Genomic DNA, 13966 nt, shown 5'->3' on the forward strand with positions numbered 1-13966 from the left:
TCTGCCCTTCCCAGCACAGGGACACAGCTTTGGACTGGCCAGGAGCCTCTTGTCTGCCCACTAGCTTTCCTGAAGCAGTTACCACCCAAAATAACCCAAGAAAAGCAAAAGCATCTTATTTTCAGAGGTGTTGAGTGCCCTTGGCACTCATTGGCTTCAAACCCAGACGCTCCCTGCCTCAGCCCTTGGCTAATTGTCACCATCACAGGGTACCCCCACAGCAGCAGCAGAGAAGCTGATGACTTGGCAGACACATGGGACAGAGAGGGCACAGGTAAGGAGTGACCACCCCTCCTGCAGAGACAGGATCTATAACACCAATTAATGGTTCGTTGGGGTTTTTTGGGGGGGTTTATTCCTGTTGTTGACTACACCCCCTTATTAACTCACACATTAGCAAATCTTACAGTGACCCCCAAAGCTACCCAAAATAAACCTGTGTCAAAAATAGGAACACACCAATGCCTCTGCTTTTGGGGAACAGAACCTGCCCAATCGTGCTTCAAAGGACATCTGAAGTCTTAACATTGCTCAGGAGCCTGCAGAAAGCATTGGAAAAATGGGAAATCACTTATTTGGTTTACTTTTTGCGTCCACACATCACGTATTTTTAAAAGACTAAAAACATGTTTATGAGTTTAACATATTTAAATGGCTCAAAATCTGTTCAGCAAGGAAGGAAAACAACTCTCCCACCGAAAACTTCTTGTGGGCTGGGACCTGCTTTTCAATCTTCCACCTACAGCAAGGATTTCAAATCCCTTTTTAAACTGAAAGGCTGCTGGTGGGGGTAGATCTGGGAGAGGACCTGGTGGGGGGCTCTGGCACCACTCTCCTCCATCATTGCCACAGGCATTCCTTACCTAGAGTCACTCAGGGACACCTGGGCCAGGGGTCAACTGGGAACGGGGCATCTGTGCGTGGGGAGAGCACCCAGAGAAGATAAAATGAGAAGCTTTCCTTCCTCCTCCTCCTCCATCAGCAGCTTTCCACGAGGAGGATCAATGCAGCCCACTGTAACTGCACCGTTGTTCCATTTTTAATTAATGAAAGAAAAAACTAATCATTGAATTAAACTTCTCATTACTCCAGCTGAATACCCACTAAGTAAATTTAATTACTGTATGAATTGGGTTTCTCCCTGCCTGTTTCATTAGCTACTGATAAAGATGGAGGGAGGGGGCAAGAGAGGGAGAAATGAAAACACAGAAAGAGAATGGAAGATGGGAATACTAAATGCAAACCCAGAAGTCCACGATTCAGGAGGCTTTGGGGGCTTCCAGTAAGGGCCTGGGGAGAGACCCTCCCACACCAGGCTGGAGGGATTCCCTGTGGGATAAAACCATAGGGACAAGGTCCTACCACCCTCTCCAGCCTTACCAGCCATGGCCACCTGTAAAACAGCCAACAGAGGTTTGGGCACAACCATCTCCCCTCCAAACAAGGGTAAACATCGATTTCAGATCCGCACCAACCCCTGATCCCTTCTGATCTCACGTACCTCTGAACAGCTGATTTTTTCCTCTGCAACAAAGGCAGCAGCCCTACAACGCTTCAGCAGGGAGCCAGTGCTGACAGAAGCATGGGACCACACGAGAGCAGATAGATATCAAACACCTGCTGTCCCACCACGCTCCCAGACACCTGCCTGGAACGCTGTGTTTGAAGCCTTCCTGCTGGAGTGGGAGCCCTGCACGCCCATGCTGCAGGAGCCAGGGTGTGCCAGCAGCACGCTCCTCCTCGGAATTTGGTGGAGGATGCCTTCCTGCAGCCCCCCGTGTTGGGGCACAGACTGTTTATGGCACGATTTTGGGGTTCTCCTACCGTGACTTAGCCCTCCGCTCCTCCTTCCTGACAAAGGGCATGAAGCATCACAGGGCAGGTACAGCCCCATGCCAGCGAGTCCAGCAGCCCCCACCCAACACACCTCCCTTTCAACACGTGCCTCCACATGAGGCAGTTCTGTGTGACCGGATAAGGTCACATCTGGGACAGACTGGGGGTGGAGAGGGTGTAGCAAATGAAAAGCACAGCTTCTTTCTCTAATTAGGTAGTTTCAGCTGAGCTGTGTGGTGGAAGGGCTACCCAGGCACTCACAGTGATGGGATTTGGCAAGGATGGTCAGATCATCTCCTCTTTGCCATTCAGGGGCCAAGAGGAGCCTATGCAGCTTCTTCTGCAGCCCCAGAGGAGGGCCTTGCTCACTACAAAGCACTTTCCCTCTGCACTGGCAGCTTGTGCCCCTCACAGTGCCCCACTGCTGCTCTTCTGCAAGGCGTGGTGCTTCAGGGAGGTGGGGTTCTCCCTCATTCCCATCACTTCACTACATCTGACCCCAAACCAAGCCGACACGTTTGGGCTCATCCCTTCATGCTCTGGCCACACAAACCAGCCACCCTTGCCCCTTGCTTCCCCAGTCCTTTCCCCTGCTCTCCTCCCTCCCCAGGGTGGTTTCTCCTGTGCAAAGAGAGCTGAAAAACCTTCTGGGCAGACCAGAAGCTCCCTCCAGTATCACATTTATCTCCTCAAGATGGACTTTCTCAAACACCAGGTGGAGAAAACAGATAACAGGCACAGATGCTGCTCTGCAGGGAGAAACTGGCACTGGGTGAGATCTGCTATGCACCTCTGGCACCCAGCAGCATGCCTAGAAACCAGTGGCCACCACCACAGCCCTGGGAGGAGCCAGGTGGGCTCAGCACAGCAGGCTCTCCTCTCCAGAACAAGCTTTCTGGCATAGCTAAAATTAGTTCCCACAGTCTCCTGCCATCACCAAAGTCATTGGTACAACATGTTCTGCCACCACGAGCTCTTCCCAAGCTCCCACTCAAAACCCCCCAACACTGTGTAGTATGTCCCCCACAGCTCCCACATGCTTGTCTTTTGTTTCGGTGGCCAAACTGAGAAAAGAAAGTAATGCAGGGTGACCAAAGTAATTTTTTTTTTCTTTGCCAAATTTTAAAGCCCCAGTAATAATCTGGGGCTGAATGAAACATTTTGTTTGGGCTGAAGTGTAGCTTTAATTTTGTTTGTAGGTGGCTTCCCCCCCACGCTGACAAAAAAAAAAAAAACCCTAGAAAAAATTCAAACTGAAATGTCATCTCGAAACAGATGGCTGAAAGGTTTCATTTTGAAAATGTCAAAAAAAAAAAAAAAAATCAAACTTTTCAGTGTTTCACTTTTTTTTTTTCCTCAGCCAAAGCCACTTGCTAAATACAACCTGAATTTGTGAGCCGAGTCTGTTGACTGAAACCTGAATTTTCTGGTGCATAAGCTGTTCCTTCAGAGCCTGTGTGTGGACCCCACGCTGTGGCCCCACTGCAGCCAGGGATGCACGTGGAGCTAATGGGGACACAAACTTGGAGCACGCCCTTCTCCAGAGAAGTGTCCTGGGAAAGGAGAGCCAAAGCCCAGGGACTTACCGTGGCAGCAGAGCTCTGCAGCTTCCTTCGGGGTGCTGGAGAGGTGTCCTGGTCAGCGGGGGCAGAGGGGGGTGCTGTGGCCCCGGGTGGGAAGGACAGGGTGGTCCTGCCTGTCTCATGGGACCCAACACGGAGCAGGGGGGCACCTGGCTCAGCCTCAGACACACAGCCCTGCAAGACAGGAGGAGAGGGACAGTGTGAAGAGGTGCTGAGTGACCTGCCCCGCTGGAGATCACCTCCAGAAAGGATTGCTCACTCTCACCCACGGCCATCGATCGTTGCAGCCAGCCCAGCCCATGGCAGAATGGACAGGCAGCCATCCAGGAACCATCCCTTGCTCCAGGAGGGGTGATGTTCATCCCAGAGCCAGTCAAAAACAGATCTCAGGGACGAGGTCTAACCACCAGCTGGGAACTCATCAGATCTTACTGACAGCAAATCCCACAGCCTTTCTCCCATGCCCTGAGGAGGAGAATGGTCCTAGGTGCCAGGCCCCACCACTGCCTTGTGCCAGGACCACTGCCAGTAACTCCATCCCCACACACAGGTGCCAAGGTGACAATGTGATGCTGGAGGGCAACAAGCCTGCTGAACCTCACCCACAAGGCTCCCACTTCCAGCAAGCAGGAACCAGGTTTTGATTGCCAAGTTCACAGTCTAAGAGTTTTCAAGCGCAAGCAAAGTCCAGCAGGTCTAAACTCTGCCTTGAATTTGGGGCCTTGACACACAGGAAGGGAACGGAAATATTTTAAATGTGCTTTATATTTGCTATTGATTCCCAAAAAGTGACAGGATTCTCAGGCCACACTGGCAGAAGCAAAGGAGGCCAGATTCAGGAGTGTGCTCTCAAAAGAAAACCACCCCAAAACTTTAATCCAACACAAAAATCACAGTTGTAAAAATCTAGTTTATGATCCACAGGAAGCTGGATAGGGAAATCCCACACCACGAAGCCTTATGAAAGCAGGAGTTGACACCTAGACCCAAAATCCAACAGTCAGGTACAGAGTTCAGGGTAGAAACTTGTAGGTTCATTTTCCTTTCCCTTTCACCTCTAGTTCAGCTCAGGGGCAGCAGCACAGAGATGCAGCAGGACCATCACTCTTCCACTGTGATCACAAACCACAAAATGCCGAGGCTGGAGTCAGAAAACCTGTTTGTGTGAGATCACAAGCCCGATTGCTCACTGAAAGAGGATTAGATGAAGCTTAGACTAAGCATCTCAACAGTATCAACCCATAAGAAGATGCTCAGCCGTTTCCACTGCTAAGGTAACGTGGAGACGGATTTATCCACTGAGAGAGAAAATCTCACTTCTGAGGACCTTCCTCATCATGGGGAGGGGTATTTGCCGGGTCCTTGGCTCCGTGTCCGCAGGGGGCAGGGCAGGCAGGAGCCTGCCGGATGGACTCACATGGAACAAGAGGCAGACTGGCTCCAAACTCAAACCTCCTCCCAAGTTCAGGGGGCGGCAATCGGAAATTAAGCCCATCTGTTCCTAAAAACACTGCGCTAGCAGAGAGGTGAGGACGCCGAAAATCTGAGCTCCAAAGAAATTAAAAGCATAAAGAGACAGAGCTGCCTGTCAGGGGAGGGAGGCTCTGACTCAGACTCACCACAGCAATGAGTTTGGAGATCTCAGCCCAGACCTCAGCTAAATCTCTTAAGCAAGAAACGTGCTGCAGCACCACGTGGGTCCCCCTGCACTAGCCTACCCCGGCAAAGGGTGAGATGAGGCAGCTGGAGAGCCCCAAACCTCATGGATAAACTGCAGATAAGGGAAGATTAGATTACATATTGGGAAGAAATTCTTCCCTGTGGAGGTGGTGAGGCCCTGGCACAGGTTGCCCAGAGAAGCTGTGGCTGCCCCATCCCTGGAAGTGTTCAAGGCCAGGTTGGATGGGGCTTGGAGCAACCTGGGAAGTTCCAACCCTCACAGCAGGGGGTTGCAACAACATGTTCTTGGAAGTCCCTTCCAACCCAAAACATTCTGTGATTCTATGAAGGGAAACTGAGGCAGGCCCGGAGTGTGAGGAGCTACCACAGCCAAACTCACCAGCAGTGATCCCAGCCTGGCAAACTGGCCTCGTCACGTGGAACAGACACAAAAGAGTATTAAGTGATCAGTCAGCATCAGAGCGGTCAGTTTTCATGCGTTTAAAAGTAACATTTCCTTTTTTTCCCCCTCCAAGCCCACTTGACATTTTAAGAGTCTTCTCATTTCTTTTTTACTCAGTCTAAACCAACTCTGCTGCCAAGCCCAAATGTTCACTTTGCGTTTCTGCCACATTCACTCAAACAATTTCAAACCAAATCTCCACGTTTTCCCCTTCTCCCTTGAAGGAATGATGCTAAACCAGGAAATCAATTTTTTGCCCAGTCCTGCTAAAAGCCAGGACAGCAGGGTGTTGGCTGGGAGCAGAGGCATGAGAAGTAGCAGCCAGGTGGGATTTGAAAGTGCTGCCTCCAAAGAACCTCTTGCTTCCAGGACATTCAAAAAAGCAAATTTTTACAGATCCTTTATCCCCAAGAGACAGAAATAACAAGGGAGTGGAATGGGATTAGGCCTGGGTAAACAGAGGGATATTTTAGGACAGGTCCTGAGCACCACTCAAGTTACCCAGGGTCACAACAGAGAAGGAGGCAAGTGATGATTCCTCCAGCATCAGAAACAGGTCAGGAGTACCTGGTCCCTCATGTTTGCAAGTAGTAGAAACTCAGGTTTTGCAAGAGTATTTATGAGTATTGAGAGGGAAAAAAAAAAAAACATGCCACAGGGAATAACAGGGCTTTTTTGTGGCTGGCAGCTGAATGGAATAAATCTATCCACTGGGTACAAATTGTTTAAGCAAAAAATCCCTCTCAACTGGAATATTTTGCAAGAAAAATAGCAACAAAAAAGGAAACAGAACTCTGAACCCTCATAATTTCTTTCCTCAAGGTCAGAGCTGTTATTCTTTTTTTGTGAAGGAGAGAAAAAACCACCTTTCACCAGGAAGTTTAGCCAATAGAATTGAAACATTTAGGATGTGAATGCATTACTGCCTGGACTGACCTGCCCAGCTGGACTAGACTAAATCTTTCTATTTTACAGGGATTTATCTTTCAAAAGCGAGTGGGGAGAAGGTTGAGGCACTCAGGATAAAGGAGACATCAGCCACTGGGACTACAGCAGTCAAGGAGAGCAAGTCAGAGCTCACAATGTAGAGCCTCTCCAGTCATTATGCAGAGGCTGTGCTAAGGTTGCTGCTTTAGTGCACTGCAGGCACTAAATTAAGGGGACATTTACAACCCACAATGCAGAGAAGCAGCTGTTAAAGGTGGCCATGGGGAGTGACTTCACCTCTGGGTGAAAGGCTCTGTGAAAGAAATCTCAGCCGTAAGGGACCAAGATGGGGAAACAAGTCCTTCCTTCCACCCACTGCCCTGCCAGGCAATGCCAGCACATCTCTGGGTACCTGGGGCAAGTGGAGACCAGTAGCAGCCCCCTCTGCTCAGTGTCAGCCAGGGTTGAGACTGCCTTGTTTGGACGGGCTGCAAAGCCCGCAAGATACTGAAGCTTGGTCCGATTATCAGAGCCATCGTGCCACAAACTGCATCATCTCACCCAGGACAGCACTCCAAGGGATCTGCTCCCCAAGTATGAAGCTCCACCAGACCAAGCCTTGCCCAGGCTCTGCATGACAGAGACCAATAAGGCAGTTGTCTGCAGCATCAAATAACTTTCCATCCTGGTGACAAAACAAGCCTTGGTGCCTGCTCGGCCTTTTCCACTAAACTTGATGGCCAAGCAGGCTGCACCTGTCAAAAAGTGAGTGACACATAGTGACAGCTCTTCTGTGGCTCCTCCTGGGAGCAGCCAGCACTGCTCCCTTCCTCCTTCCACTCCCACGCCAAGCCCAGCTCACCAGGGCTTTTCACCCAGCATTGTTCCTTCCTCCTCCTCCTCCATCCTCAGGAAGAACAGCCCATTTCAGCACAGGCCAAAACCCAGCGTGCCTGCACAGACGAGCCAGCCCTGCCCTGTGTTTCCCTGTTTCCCTGGTCCTGTGGCAGTGCCCAGCTTGTTTCCTGATGGAAGTCACCAGGAGCTTTTCCTTGCAGGTCCAGGGATGTACTGTGCTGTGCTCAGCCATGCAGAGAAGGGGATGGCTCTTGGCAGGAGCTGGCACAGACCTGTTCCTATCCAAGGCACAGTGCCCAGAGGCAGTCACCTCCTGGAAGTGGCCAGGGGAAGGGGAAGCAAGGTGACAGCAGAGATGCTCCAACCAACACACAGGCGAGACAGGGAGGAAAGGATTAACTGTGCTCCAGGAGGGTGCACTGGGTGTGGATCCCAAGGGCACAGCACACTGTGCCAACCAGCACAAACCTTGGCTTGAGGTAAGAATTCCATGTGCTGCACTGAGAGCTCAGCTGTGGAGGGGCTGTGACTGGGGGGGCATTTCTACCCAAGCAGAGGGAGCAGCAGTAATGGGTGGGAGTGCACCCCTGAACATGATCACAGTCCTGCAAGGTGCTGGGCTTCAGGGAGGTCAGCCCACTGGAAAGCATAACTGGCATCACGCTGACATCCCTGCAGCTCATAGATCCTTTTAAGAAAGGTAACTCAATGAATTTACACCTAATTCCCTCCAAACTCAGTGTGTTTCCTGCCTGTGGGAATTTACAGCAACTACAACCACCTCCTGTTTGCTTGGAGGCACCATGTGTTGAGAGGATTGAGCACTCAGTCACTGGGACCAGCCCAGGCAGCATCCGTGATCCCTCGTGCAACAAACACCACATGTGACACCCCACACAGGCTCAGGCACTCTGGGAGCACCCCTACTCAAAGGATTGCTCCAAACACCCCAGCTAGGAACAGATGGGAGCCTTTTAGAGACCTCTCCTACCTGCCAGCAGAGCCAAGACCCTGCAGCACCCATGCCTTTGGGAACCACACACCTGAGTGCACCCAGAGTTGCTGCACTTGACAAAAGAATCAGACAAGGACAAGATCTGGCCTCTGTTGCAGAACAGGTCAGACCAGTGAATCATAAATCTACTCTTTTGGCCTTTAAACATGCAACAGGTGGAATTCACAGGTCTTGAATTCCTCTGATAGAGGAGCCTGGAGGGCTGCCCAGAGCAAGGGATCCTGCCATCTCAACCCAAAGTCTCTAGGTGAGCACATCAGAGGGTGGGGATCTGATAAGCCACAGGGAAGCCAAAGTCACAGCCAATGCCAGTTACAGGAATAGAATTGGCTCAGACTGAGCAAATGTAACTTTCCATCACTTTGCAATCAGCCATCCATCCCAGAGGCCAGCTGGCTGCCATGTCAGAGCGCCTCCCATCCATTTCAACTGTCCTGAGAATACTGATGCTTCAAAAGACAAGCTCAAGAAGGCTTGGGAGACTTATTATCCAAAGCCAGGTAGCTGGACTTGACCCAAATCTCAGGCAAGTGATTAGAATGACTGGCATTTTTTTGGAAAGCAAACTGCTGTGCTGTACCTGCCATCCATCTTTAGAAAACTATTAACTGCACAATCACCGAACCAAACACACCTGTAAGGCTACACAAGTGCCTGCAGACTGATGAAGCTCATCCTCACCTGCAGCTCTGGGACCAGCCACCTCTGCAGGCTCCAAAAATGGGGTGCTTTGACCAAAGTGCTCTTCTTGAGCATTGTGGTAGCACAGCCAGACAGCGCTCAGGGATGGGATACACGGTCATGGGGATGAGTGTTGAACTGATGGACTGGGATGACTTTCACTCTGTGGGTGCTGTGATGACTCTGTTCTGGCTGGGAACAGATTGTCACAAAACTGCCTTTGCTGAAGATCTGGAGTCAGGTCCTATCCAGACCCCTCTGCTCTGATGGGACTCAGTAACAGCACCAGCCAGCAAGGTATCATTCTTCCCCTTTGACTCCATATGCCAAAAATGTTCTGTTTCCTTTCAGAGCAAAGGACACTAAAGGCAGCAGCATTTCCAGGTAAGTAGAGCACAAGAGCAGCTACTGAATGACACCAACCCTATCCCAGCCTCTGCCCAGAGCAGTTCCCAACCCCACATCTCCTACCAGTGCTAAATCAGGAGCAGGGGATCTCAGCCCAGCCTTCCTGCATGCCAGGACAGGAGCACACCCCATTCTCTTCTGGGTTCAACACTAGAAACCCAAACTCGGCTGTTTCAGCTTTGAAACCTGAACTCAACCCCAAAATTACAGATTAAGGGAACGAAGAGAGGGATAAGCCCTGTTTGATGATTGAGAACAGACCCAGCAAGCCCATACCTACTTGCTGCAGTTTGACCATGTCAAACCAAGGACTGGCAACCCAGGATTTACAGGCTGAGGACATTGGGTGGACTCAGGATTATTTTGCACATCTTTGCCCCTGGATAGTCCATTATCCAGGAACTTCTAAGGAACTGAGGGAGGTCATACATTTTTATGTCCTGCACATCATCAACGTGTACCAAATGCTCAGCTGGGGCACCAGCACAGGAGCTGCCAAACTTGGTGCACCAAGAAGTTGAACTGTGCTTAGATGGGGATCCCAAACAGGGTAAAAATCTGCATTTAATACCTATTATCCTAACGTCTCCCCATCTGTCCACTTCCCTCCCATGCCTGTAACTGCAGTGTGCCAGGGCTGCCTGATATCAATGGCACTTTAATTTCATCATTCCCAACTTATTTAGAGCAATTAGGAGGCAATGAGCACATGCTGGGGGCCAGGATGCACTTGAATAGCGTCCAAGGGTTACCGCAGTATCACAGGAGACCTTCAGATGGAATTATCAGCCTGCAAAAAAAAACTTAAATAAAAAGAAAGGTGGTCCCCAGAGGGAGGATGAGATTCCTTTTGGTCCTATAGGTACCTTTTTAATTTGAAATCAACTGACAGAATTATAAAGAGATGATATTCCTCATTTAATTAGTGAAGAGACAGCATCTCGGGTTGGTAGATGGAGATGGATGCTTTGCCTGAGTATCTGGCTGGAGAAAGAATCAGGGGAGCAAGGCAGGGATTCCCATGAGGGCAACTGCCTAATCCCACTTCAGGCAAGCAGGTTTTGCTGTTGACTTTTCTGGGTGAAGAGGTAAAACCCAAGCCATTTTGGAAACCTTAGCCAGAAAGGCAAAGCAAAAAGCAAGCTGCTTCTCCCCAGTGATTTCTGACGGGTGGCAGGAGCAGCACACAAAGCCAGCGCCACTAAGCAAGTTACCAAAAAAAGCCAAGCAGCCTGGCTTTGCAGCATCCCCATTTCATAGAAGGCAGGTGAGGTACCACAGGAGGGGACGGCTCCTCGCTTCTGATTTAGCCACATGCCCACACTCCTCCTGCACAGGCTCTTTAAATGCCTCCTGCGTGAGGAAAGCAGTGGCCTATTTTTTTCTGAGCAGCTCAGCGCAGCCTCCACCTTGGAGCGCAGCATACACAGGTCTTATTTAGGATGCTTCAGACACATCCAGAGGGACTTTGGGAACAGTCTGTGGAAAGAGAAGACTGAGTGGGCAACCTGAGTCACTTCATTGCTTACAGAAGTGTATACAAGCATCTTCCATTTGAACAAAACTCGGCACAGCTCCGTTGGCTCTGGGGACCAGAGGAAAGTGAATCTTCTCCATCCAGCACACTCCACCAGTGCAGAATGACTGCACATCACCTCTCTCATTCCAGGCTTACAGAAAGAGGGATCATCCCCCACAGTTACAATCCAAACCTCTGATCCTGGCAATTCCTCTACAGCACGGGGGGAGCTGGGAGCTGCTCTGATCTGCTCTGATGGATGAGGGCTGCAGAGATCAGCTTCCTCCCAAGGAGGAGAAAGCAGAGCAAGACATGTGAGGGGAGAGGTGTGTGCACATGCCCTAGAAAGATATTATTACAGTTGGCTGCAAAACTCAGCTCTGAACTCCATGCCAAAGACCCTGACTCATGCAGACAAATCAACCCAGCACCATCCACCACACACGGGGAGAAGGAGATAAGCACGGGAATAACTGGAGACCCCAGTTCAAAACATACACCTTCACCTTGAGCCCTGTCCTCGAGGAAGTCGCTTTAAGCTGACTTTAAGCAGAGGGCCTCTGCAGAGATCTCCATATGCTGAGGCCGAGAAGGACTGCAGTGAGTCAGAGCCATGCCCTGCCACGGGGGCCCCTCATGTTACTTTTCTTCATCAATGTTGCTAAAAGGTGCTGTTTCAACCTTGAAAGCTCAAAGCTCTGCCTATCTACACAGAACCACAGCCCCGGTCATGCAGGTGCGCTCTGTCCTTCCAATGAACTTCTATCCTCATCCAGGACATGAGAGCAGCTGCGGGCTCATTTGCCCTCCCTTTCTCACTTTTCCATGCAGGCTGGTCACAACAGCACCACACAACATCAACTCTGTAGTGTCTGCCTGTTTAGACACCCCGAGTCAGCTCAGAAAGAAGCCCTACTCATTAGAGCTGCAAGATGCTAAAGGCTTCTTGCAGCTTGCACTGGCCCCACCCTGCAGTGACCAGCAGCACTCCAACCTCTCTCCATCAGGGCATTCATTTCCCGCGGGATAAAGCCACAGAGTGACATCCAGCACAGGCAATGTTATCTCACAGCATGCTGTCAGCAACCACGTGCACAGCAGCTCCCTGGGGCAGCAGGGAGGGGGGCTCATGGGAATCTTTTGAAAGTGCCAAAATATGAACTGCTAATAAGATGTGTTTTCAAATATCACCACGTTACAATCTATTGATCTCACACCAGAAACTTGACTTTTTCTGTATAATATTAATTTATGTCACTTACACATGCTGGGAGCAGCAGATAGAATGAGTGCCATTACAACTAAAATTAGGTATTGCAGCTATTAAGTGCCAGGGGCCCAAAATGTGGTGCTGAGGAGCCAATCCAGAATAACAGCAGCTCATCAACATGCAGGGAGCACCCATCAACATGTAAGCTCGAGCAACTCAGTGCTGTTGTGTGAGACGGGGGCCCAGGAATCACTACAGAATAGGCTCTGCTCTCAGGGTGGCCTCCCTACCCAGGAACAGCCTGGAAGAAGCAGACTTGGGCACAGCTAGGAACATGAGACAAGTCCTGCCCTGAATCAGGGGTCTGCCAGGCAAGAAAGTGCTTCCAGCCCCATCCAATACACCACTAAGGCCTGGTGACACCTTTCAGACTGGCTAAAGCCCTAAAGAGCACCTGCACCTCCTCCCAGATCCAAAACCCAAGAGCCTGATTCCGCTAGGAGCTCTAGAAACAAGTTGTCTAGCAGAAGGTTTGCACAAAAGCTGAAAATGCTCCAATGGGACTTGGGCCAAATATTTTTGCTCCCTTTTAAAACAAGGCAAGTCCACAGTCACTTCTAATGGTCCCATTGCCTGTTTTACATGAGTGCTAACAGAGACAGGCTGTCTCCTTTAGACCACTATATCATGATTGAGAGCATCAAGTGGGGAAGATGATGGGCTTGGAGAGGAAGAACATCCTTCCACTGCTCCATTTCAGCTGCTGACGGGCATGCCAGAGCCCTTTGAATAGCATTACATTAGTGCTACACAAAAGCAATAAAGCCCTAAAACACCCCATCACATATTTATTGAACTACATGTCACACAGACTGTCCCCAAGACACCACACGAACACTTGAAATAGCAAAGCTAAGGGCTGTAAAAAGCACGTTTGCAGTGCCCACAGTTGGGTCAGGGCACATGCAGGAGCTGGGCACACAGGAACACAGCTACGGGGAGCCCACAGAATAATCCAACCATCACATTTAACCAAAGAAAGCAGCATGAAGCACTGTCTCTCCTGCCAGAAACTTGGGCAAAGCCCATTTGCTGAGCACAGTCTGCAGAGGAATCAGCATTCAGATGAGGAGTGCAGTGTCCAGGGTGAGACCTGCTGCTGTGCCAGCACACAGCCCTGACTGCTGCCTGCCTGGCACCAACACACACTTCCCCTCTGTCCCTCTGGTTTCACTCCCAGAACTTAAATTTTCACTGTTAAGCTCAATGATTTGTCATTTCCAAATGCCTCCTGCCCACAGGAAAGGGAGCTGCACAAAGTGCTGTTTGATGTTTCCCAGTAACCAACCATTGTGGCACAGGGCTGTCATGGAGCTTTCAGTGGTACATTGTCACAACCATTTTCATGGGGTGAAATGGCGTGATGGGTTTTAAAAGACCTTTTTCTCCCTCTGCTCCCAGCACCTGGTAGGCCTACAGCATATTTCCATAGCCAGGCATATGGTGAGATCACTGGGCCCTGCTCTGCCACCACAAAGGCCATCAGATGCACTTTGGAGAGGTGAGATCCCCACCAGCCGGTGGAAGAGGGCAAGCTGACAGATGTGCTGGGGCAGAGAACTAGAAGGGGTCAGAAAAGGGGGGATCTCCCCTCTGTGCTAACACTGGAGAAACAGAGTCAGTTTGGGAACTTTTGGATGCAGGTTTTCCCCTGCCCTCATAAGGACAGGGTTGCTAAATCAGCACAGCTTTGCATGAGAGCTTTGCCCTTGTGGCTTTTCTGTGCCCCTCCTCCTTGCTAACATCT

General features: G+C 50.3%; 1 protein-coding gene across 1 annotated transcript in view; it reads right to left on the reverse strand.

Annotated features, from left to right (window-relative positions):
• Window positions 1–13966, reverse strand: part of LINGO1 (leucine rich repeat and Ig domain containing 1) — a 140093-nt gene that overhangs the window by 61316 nt on the left and 64811 nt on the right. The window contains exon 3 of the mRNA XM_051770359.1: window positions 3423–3593. The gene's annotated coding sequence lies outside the window, so the exon portion shown is untranslated. The remainder of the gene's footprint in view (window positions 1–3422; window positions 3594–13966) is intronic.

The sequence above is a fragment of the Manacus candei genome, unplaced genomic scaffold, assembly GCF_025592945.1.
Source record: "Manacus candei isolate 608988 ecotype Guabito, Panama unplaced genomic scaffold, ASM2559294v1 h1tg000119l, whole genome shotgun sequence".
Lineage (NCBI taxonomy): Eukaryota > Metazoa > Chordata > Aves > Passeriformes > Pipridae > Manacus > Manacus candei.